This window comes from Ursus arctos, unplaced genomic scaffold (genome assembly GCF_023065955.2).
Source record: "Ursus arctos isolate Adak ecotype North America unplaced genomic scaffold, UrsArc2.0 scaffold_15, whole genome shotgun sequence".
Classification (NCBI taxonomy): domain Eukaryota; kingdom Metazoa; phylum Chordata; class Mammalia; order Carnivora; family Ursidae; genus Ursus; species Ursus arctos.
The window spans coordinates 22,152,009-22,160,161 of record NW_026622819.1 but is presented as its reverse complement, the minus strand read 5'-3'; the positions used below and the strand labels follow the sequence as shown (position 1 = coordinate 22,160,161).

Here is an 8,153-nt window from a genome sequence, read left to right as displayed (position 1 = left end):
TTCCAAATTTTCTTTAAGACCCATGTTCTAAATGGAATTAAATAACTAAACTTTAAATGTAGTTTTAGCTATTGACTATTTTGATAAGCATTATTAATGCTAGCATACCAAACAAGTCTATAAAGATTAAAATTATGATGCTATACAACTGATATTATTTTGGCTTGTGATATTATTTAAATTTTTATAAATTGTTTACAGTTGTTCTAATTGTTACAGGATTTTTGTCCCCTTAGTGCCCACGGTTCTTGGTCACGCCGCTTCGAAGAATGAAGAGGTAGCCCAGATGAAGAGTGGTGCGCAGCAAAGCGGAGTTTGTTGAGTGATAGTACAAAGCTCCTGGGGAGGGAGGGGGCCCGAGAGGGTTGCCACCGGAGTTTGTAAGTTTAGGGGTTTTTGTGAGCTCTTTTGCGGAACTATCTTCAGCAATCAGGGTGTGCTGAGTAGTGCCGATCAGGGCTTTGGTCACAGATCTGTCTACCTATTAGGTTAATGTCTACATGCTGATGGTCTTTTTACTTACAGCTGGCGGCCTATGTCTTAACTGCCCCTTGCCCATGATATGAACAAATGCTTTTGTGGTTAATTGTCTTATTTTAGGACATTTTGCAGAAGTCATTTCTGCAAAGGCTGCAAGGCAGAATGTCAGTGTAGTCCTGTCTAAGCTGCAAAACAGAATGTTAGTGCTGTGTTTAGCTGTCCTGACTCCTTATTTTCTTGTTGGGGACCCTGGCCCCTAACTGTCTAACTAACTCCTAACATTATTAGCTCTAAAATATCCCCTCATCTACAAAAATTGAATTGAAATTTTCTATTTATTTACCTATTTGAAATTATTTTTTCACTGGTTTTATAATTAAATGCATTAAAACCATCATTTATTATTGCAATATTATTTCCTATTGATAATATCTACAATTTATAAGCAATTGGTGCATGGCATTTAAAATGTAAATCAGAAACTTTTCTAGAAAATTGTTAAATTTGGGGCGCCTGGGTGGCACAGCAGTTAAAGCGTCTGCCTTCGGCTCAGGGTGTGATCCCGGCGTTGTGGGATCGAGCCCCACATCAGGCTCTTCTGCTGTAAGCCTGCTTCTTTCTCTTCCACTCCCCCTGCTTGTGTTCCCTCTCTCGCTGGCTGTCTCTATCCTGTCGAATAAATAAATAAAATCTTTTAAAAAAAATTGTTAAATTTAACCAGAATATACAAATATTATTTATAAGTCAGAATTTCATTTGTTGTTATGCTGATTAGATATGATGGTATTCTACACGGCCAATGGATAATTGATCATGCCACAAATACATCCACTGACATTGTAGTAAATGGTTATTGAATATTTCAAATTCAAACCTGAAGAAAAAGCTAAATAGTTGTTTTTTATGAATATCTAGGCAAATTTAATTTCAATTTAATCCTCTGTGTGTGTGTGTGTAGTATTAAAATTGAAAAAAATCAGTATTTTATACTATGAGATACATTCTGAAATATTGTTTTACGGCCAATTTATTTCATTTTTTAAAATCGCTTTGTCAACTCATTAAATTGATTTTATTTTTACTTAATGGCTTCCAATCTGCCTCTCAAAGATGCTAACCTGACGTATAAATTGTTGGTGATTTAGATAATTACTGAGAGATCAGGTTTTAATACCAAAAGAGAAGGAAATATTTTTAGTTCCTTGTTACCAGGATACTTTTAAGAAGAGACTGAAATTTTGCATCATAGGAGAATGCCATTGGGTATTTGTGAATGAGACTTTATCTTGAAATTCTTCTGAACATCTTTGACTAATGAAACAGTCCTGTTCCACCACATCTGAGGGAACCAGCCCTCCATTTACTATATAAATTATTTTCAAAACTGTGTCATCAATATTAGATACGTATTCTCCTCCAGATTCTCTTCCCTCTTATCACCACATCTTATTGCCTACAAGTACAAAATTAAGTAGATTCCCCATAATCTTGAACATAGATATTCAGATTTATTTTAGAGATAGCCTATATACTGAAATTCCAAACCCACAACTTATTTATATTATTAGGATTCTGAAGAGCTTATGAGGAAGTCAATTTCAAGAGTGTGAAGCCAAATAAGAAGAAATATTAGGCTTAGTGCTGTTAATTTCTTTAATATGGATACAGTTACCTAGAATATCAGATTTACTGTGTTGATTCATGCACATGGACACAGAGTTACTATGCTAGTATTTTTGTCTATTTATAATTTGGACTAACTAGTGGCCTACGGTTAATATCCTTTAGTTTCATCACTCAGATTCCTAAATAGTTAATTTCTTCTTTCTTCTTTCTTCTTTCCTATCCTTTCCTTTTCCTGTCAAAGTGAAAAATAACAGTCTACCACTAGACAAACATTGTACCCATTGCCTGCTGGGAGAGGACTGTGGGTTTCTGGGCTACGACCATGTTTGCATTCAATGCAGTGTAGGTATATTTTGAAATAAAACAGATCATTGAAATTTTTTATAAGGTCAGAAGGTGGGATCTTTGTTTGAAGGTGACCAAATCTCACAGTTTGCCAGCAAACTTCACTATTTCATTATGTTTTTAAGATTTGTATCACTTTCCAAAATTATCTATTTTGTTTTTATTTTCACTGTATTTTTACTCATTAAAACATCGTTCACATGAGACCAAGAACTATGGTGCTTGCTCATGCTATATCATCCCTAGACTTATAACAGTGGATGACCAAAAATTGGTGGTCTATAAATATGGATGGATGAGTAAATGAAGGGATGGAGGAATGCTGCATTAAGAGAATGAGGCAAGAGATGTGTTGTCAGACCCCCAAGGACCTATCATTGATAAATGGCTTTAAAGTTGAAGGATATCAGAATTTATTAAACAATTTGAGAAGTAGCATGTCCTATTTGTGTTTTTAGAAACACTACTTGACAACTGAGGAAAACCTGTCCCAAAGAATGAGGGCAGGCTAAGAACAGGATGGCTAAGAGGAGGATAGAATCCTAAACTAAATTGTACGTGAGATGCAGAAAAAAAATAATAAATAAGATAACTATTGAGAGGAGAGATGTATTGAACCTAATATGAAATGAATATTGAAGATAATTAACAGGGTGGAGAAAATAATTATATTAAGTATACTACAGGTTTCTGTGCTTATTATCTTACTTTCAAAGCACTTGAGATTTTATGTTTTGCAGTGGTTTATATTTCCATAGCAATAGTGAAGTATTTATTCAGTATAGTGGTATCTTTCCCACTTAACAGTTCTCAGTATGAATGCATATAAAGACCTTAAATATTTTTAAGAAGTTACGTACTTGTCCATATTATAATAGTTCTTATTTTTATCTTCAAATTCCTTCAAATATTTTATCTTCACATATTTTGATGGAATGGAAATATATTCTCCTAAATATATAATTGATGGATAAACTACCTAAAATTCAAGTCATACCTACTTAATATTGGAGATTAATAATTATTCTTAAAAATAATATTTTAAGTGGACTGTTTTTCTATAATTTAATTGTAAAAATGTGTTTTAAAAACTACTGTATTATTGGAATGGTCCTAATGGGATTTAGATACTTTCAGGTTATACTTCACTATCACCTTTAATTATCTGAAAGTTCTTTCAGGCTAAGAGATTTTGAATGGTTTATTACTCAATGATTTCATTTACAAAGGAGAACTTTATAAATTATTCTATATGGAAATAAGTCAGGGTTTGTGAGGTGCCGGCTCACTTTCTTCTTTTGAACCTCCTGGGCTTGGACAAATAGAAAACCCAGACAAGCCCCATGCTTCATGGACACTTGGCTTAGAAGGGCCTTCTCACAAAGTTCTAACTCCATCTCTAGTGTTTGAAATCAATCAAAGACCACAGAGACGCCCCAGTGAGACAATGTCAGCATAGACTTTGATCCGTTTGGCCCTAAATTCACCCTTCTTCATTTTGGAGCTTTCACTGACACCACTATCATAGCACGTTTCATTTCCCTGCCATTCCATGAAATTATTCAGACAAGCCAGTCATATCCTCCAGTGGAACCAGGGGTCACTCACTCCCTTCATGCGACAAAGCCTGCCTCCCGCAGCTCCTGCTCCTTCACTGTGTATGTAAGTACAACTCCTGCGTGGCCTTATGTGGCATGCTGTGTTTTCCTTGCTGCACTGAAGGTACATGATTAATAAATTGCTACTGGCCTCATTTGTCTGGTGTTAAGTATCATGTGTTTGGCCATCCCCCATAACTCTAGGTGGGAGTCTCTGCCTCATTGTAAAATAGTCACAGAAGCTATTTCAGTGCAGCTGCTTAGAAGTCAGGAACCTTCGTTTCTTGAAATTTATTAGTATTTCAGTATGAAAGATCTGCTTTTGCTCTTGTCTTTGTGCACATCAACTTCACTATACTTGTGAGAATTTTATTGCAAATTGCCAAATGGTGGTTTAAAAAACCATTTCAAAGGTTTCTACTATTCACAGAGGCATGTGTATACAAAAACATACAACAGAAGTGTGATAGATTAAAGACATAGCTGCTTAAAGATTATAAGAGTGGATGATCTGTCAGCCAGGCAAGTAATTCTTATTTTCTAGAATGAATTCTTAATTTCTTTAAAATCATAAAAAAAAACCTTCAGCATTTTAATAAGAATTCTTTCTACTCTCCAGAAGAAGCTATACATTACATCAAACCAAAAAAAAAAAAAAAAAAAAAAAAAAAAAAAATTAGTCCCAGACAAGGTTTGAGATGAGAGATTTTCTTCCTTCAGTCTAGATTGCATTCAATATAGGCACATATTTTAAAATTAGATACTGTTTCTTCTTAATTTTCTGCTCATGTGCTATTCACATAACTCCTTTTTTTTTTTTTTTTCTTTTTCAAAATCCTCACATTCACGACCGGACCAGACACAAGCCTTAGGATATTTTAATTCTGGTATTGCTAGGTAGCAGCTGTGATTAAGCACCTTTTTTTTTTTTTCCTGTCACAGGTAATCTACATTTTTGTCTTTGTCTTCTTTGTACCAAGAAACTGATATTCTGACTACTTTGTCTAAATATTTACAAAGTAAAAAATAATGAAGGAATTTCTGAAGAAATGAACTCAAATTCTTACACTATTTCAAAGGCAAAACATTCACAAATCTGCTTGATTTTCCTGAGAAAATCTGCATATATTTATTATTGTTTTGACATAAACAATTTTGATATCTTGAGAATATCTGTTATGTATTACAAAAGTTATATATTACAAAATTCAAGAGTCTTATGCTTAAGATTTATTCAGTTGACATTTTTAGATTCATTAGTTAAATGTTTCATTTACTAAAGCGTTACCTGAGCCATATGGTGTGTAAGATAAAATGCAAGGAAGTGACTTAAGAAAAAAAAAATCCAATAGGAAAATTACTAAAAATAGTGTTAGAGATGGTGTTTCTCATCAGAGCATTTGGCATTTGGGGAGAGACAAATTTCCCTTCTGCTGGAGACTCTCATGCACTGGCAGGGTGTACAGCGTCTCTGGCCCTTTGTCACAGTGGAATTCCCAATCATTGGACCACCAATAATTCTGTCAGTTGATTACAACTACATCTGGTTGGTATAACTTCTCATAAAGACAGTTGGAACCTCTATATAATCTATTCTAGAGTATATCGTCTAGCAGAGTCCTTTTCAATACTGATGAGCGCCCAAGCTATTTCTATGATTTTCCTTTTGTCCCACTAAAAGTGATGAGTCTTTCTAAAAGAGTAGAATTTCTCTCTCTTTGTTTCTCTTTTTCCTTTTCCCCTGTTCTTGCTGCTATGGCCTATCCTCCAATGACAACATACAGCAAGCAACCACATTCTCAGGGACTTCAGGAAAACTCTTGACTACTTGGAATTCTATTTAACACATTGGCCAATATACCTATAACTCTTCTGGCATTATTTCTTCATCAGCTTCCCCTCTTCCTCTTCTGGCTCTAGTCAGGAAAGCAAATTGCACTAGTTGTTTTAACAAAGTTCAGATAAAGAATTTTTTGAACAGATAATGGAGGAATGAAAGAAAAAACAAAACAAGGTGGGCACTAAGATATCAGAGAGACAATAAATGCAGGAAACAGCTACCACCTATGGAATCAGAAGGAACAAATGGATGAAGTTTAGGACTGTATATTTAAAAAGACCCCGAAGAGCTGAGACTCAGAACCAAAAGACAAGGCACTGCCAAACTGGTATTAGTGTCAGTGTTAAGTTGAGCATTGAGACAATCTCTTCAAGTTCAGCTAAATCACCACATAGGGTATGAAACACATATTGTTGGAGTAGTATGTAAGACATGATATGGTATAGATGTTAAACTAATGGTAATTATATCTTGCTGAGAAGACTTGCATCCAGAAATCAAGATGTGATAGGAAGGTTGACTTCTATTACTATCACTCTATGTAATCAATTGAAGAGTTTGTTTCCCATCCCTTCTAGTCTATAAAGAATTGATTATGCTGGTCTCCATGAAGTGGAGGAAGGGAATAATTTCCATTAATTAAAGTTAGGAATACTATCATTTCATTTGGGCTCTTAATGCAGATGGATCAGCACGCAAGAAAAGACATTACGACTGGGTAAACTTTCTGGATTATAGTGAGGTGCTAGAAATGTTGTTACATAATGAGGATAGGAAAGAGTAAGTTTGGAACTAACAGAATTCACTGAGTTGCCTGTGGGTCCTTCCAAACTTGTGACAGCTATCAACTGGCAGTTGCAATGACCATGAACTGACAAGGGCTAGGTAAGCAGGTCGTCAGAACCATCAGGGATCCCTGTCTGCACCACTCTACTCAACAAGAAACCAGCCAGCTGAAGTGCTAGCCTGGGGCAAGGGTTACTAGAGAAAGGAAATGGATATTGCCTATAGCCTTGGGAGTAGTTGTTACAGCAGGTACCAGAGCTTCTTCTACTTCCAGTGTCACATCATTCTAGATATTATGTTTAGCTGTTAACTTTAAAGCATCCATAACAGAAGGAACTCAGTGTAAAACATAGGCAGATTTGAATAGAAGTCAATGTGGAGGCACTTCTCCCTATCTTCTTGGTCTCCTCTCAGGCCAGTTGCAGCTATAGACGACATTTTCTATGCATACTGACAGCATTCCATCTCAAGCTCTTGTGTCATTCTGTTTATCGAATGGCGAATTTTCTACAGTGCCACAGGAGCTAGCTAGATCTATAAATGCTGGGATTCAAATCATGAGACTGGGCCCCCGCCACCTGGTGTTGATGCCTCTGATGAAGTTTAATGGGACTGGTTATAGCCCTGTGGAATCGGTTTTAACCAGAACCTACTGGTAGGGTCATTGCTGAAGTGGTGTTGACATGATTAAGCAGGAGAACATAAAGGAGCATGTGGTTATTCCTCCTGTAGCATGCAGCTGGCTCCCTAGGTGTTCCCATTAGAAGAGTTAAAATGGTAGGTAACCAGCTGACAAAAGAAAGAGATGTTGGCAGAGTCCCCATGCTAGCAGACAAAAAGAGTAGAGAAGGGTCAGTTTCAAGACACAATATCCTAAAATTATCATATTTTTGAATAGTCTCCTGATTTATTTCCTAGGACTCTGATTTTATTCTTTAACACTAAAGTAGTTTGTTAATGTATGGTAAATTTTTAGCTGATGAGAACGCCTTGAGAAATGTTTGTGAGTTTTCCTGGAAGAGAGAATCCTGTTTTAGTCTGCTGAGGCTGCTATAACCAAGTAACATGGACTGGGTCGCTTAAGCTAACCTCCTGACAGAGAGCGCTCTGGTGTCTCTTTCTCCCTTATGAGGTCACTAATCCCGTCATAGTGGCTCCACACTCATCATCTCACCTAAACCTAATTACTTCCCAAAAGTCTCACCTCCAAAAACTGTCATATTGGGGTGAGGCCTTCAACATAAGAATTGGAGGGTGGGGCATAAACATTTGGTCCACAAAAAAATAGCATAAAGCAAAGAAGAGATAGCGCTGGGATTTTTTTTTAATATATATATATTGTAGAATGCTGACATGACAAATATCCCCGGAAGTGGACTTTTCTTGTTCTCCTTAGCAACTCATAGCAGTACATAATATTGGCACCTAGTAAGACTTCTCATTTCAAATTCATGCAGACTTAGCTGTAAGTAAATTTA

At 36.0% G+C, this 8,153-nt stretch overlaps 1 pseudogene; it reads right to left on the bottom strand.

The window, feature by feature from the left end:
• Positions 1–232: 232 nt before the first annotated feature.
• LOC125283373 (phosphatidylethanolamine-binding protein 1-like) overlaps positions 233–8,153 on the bottom strand; it is a 66,005-nt pseudogene continuing 58,084 nt past the window's right edge.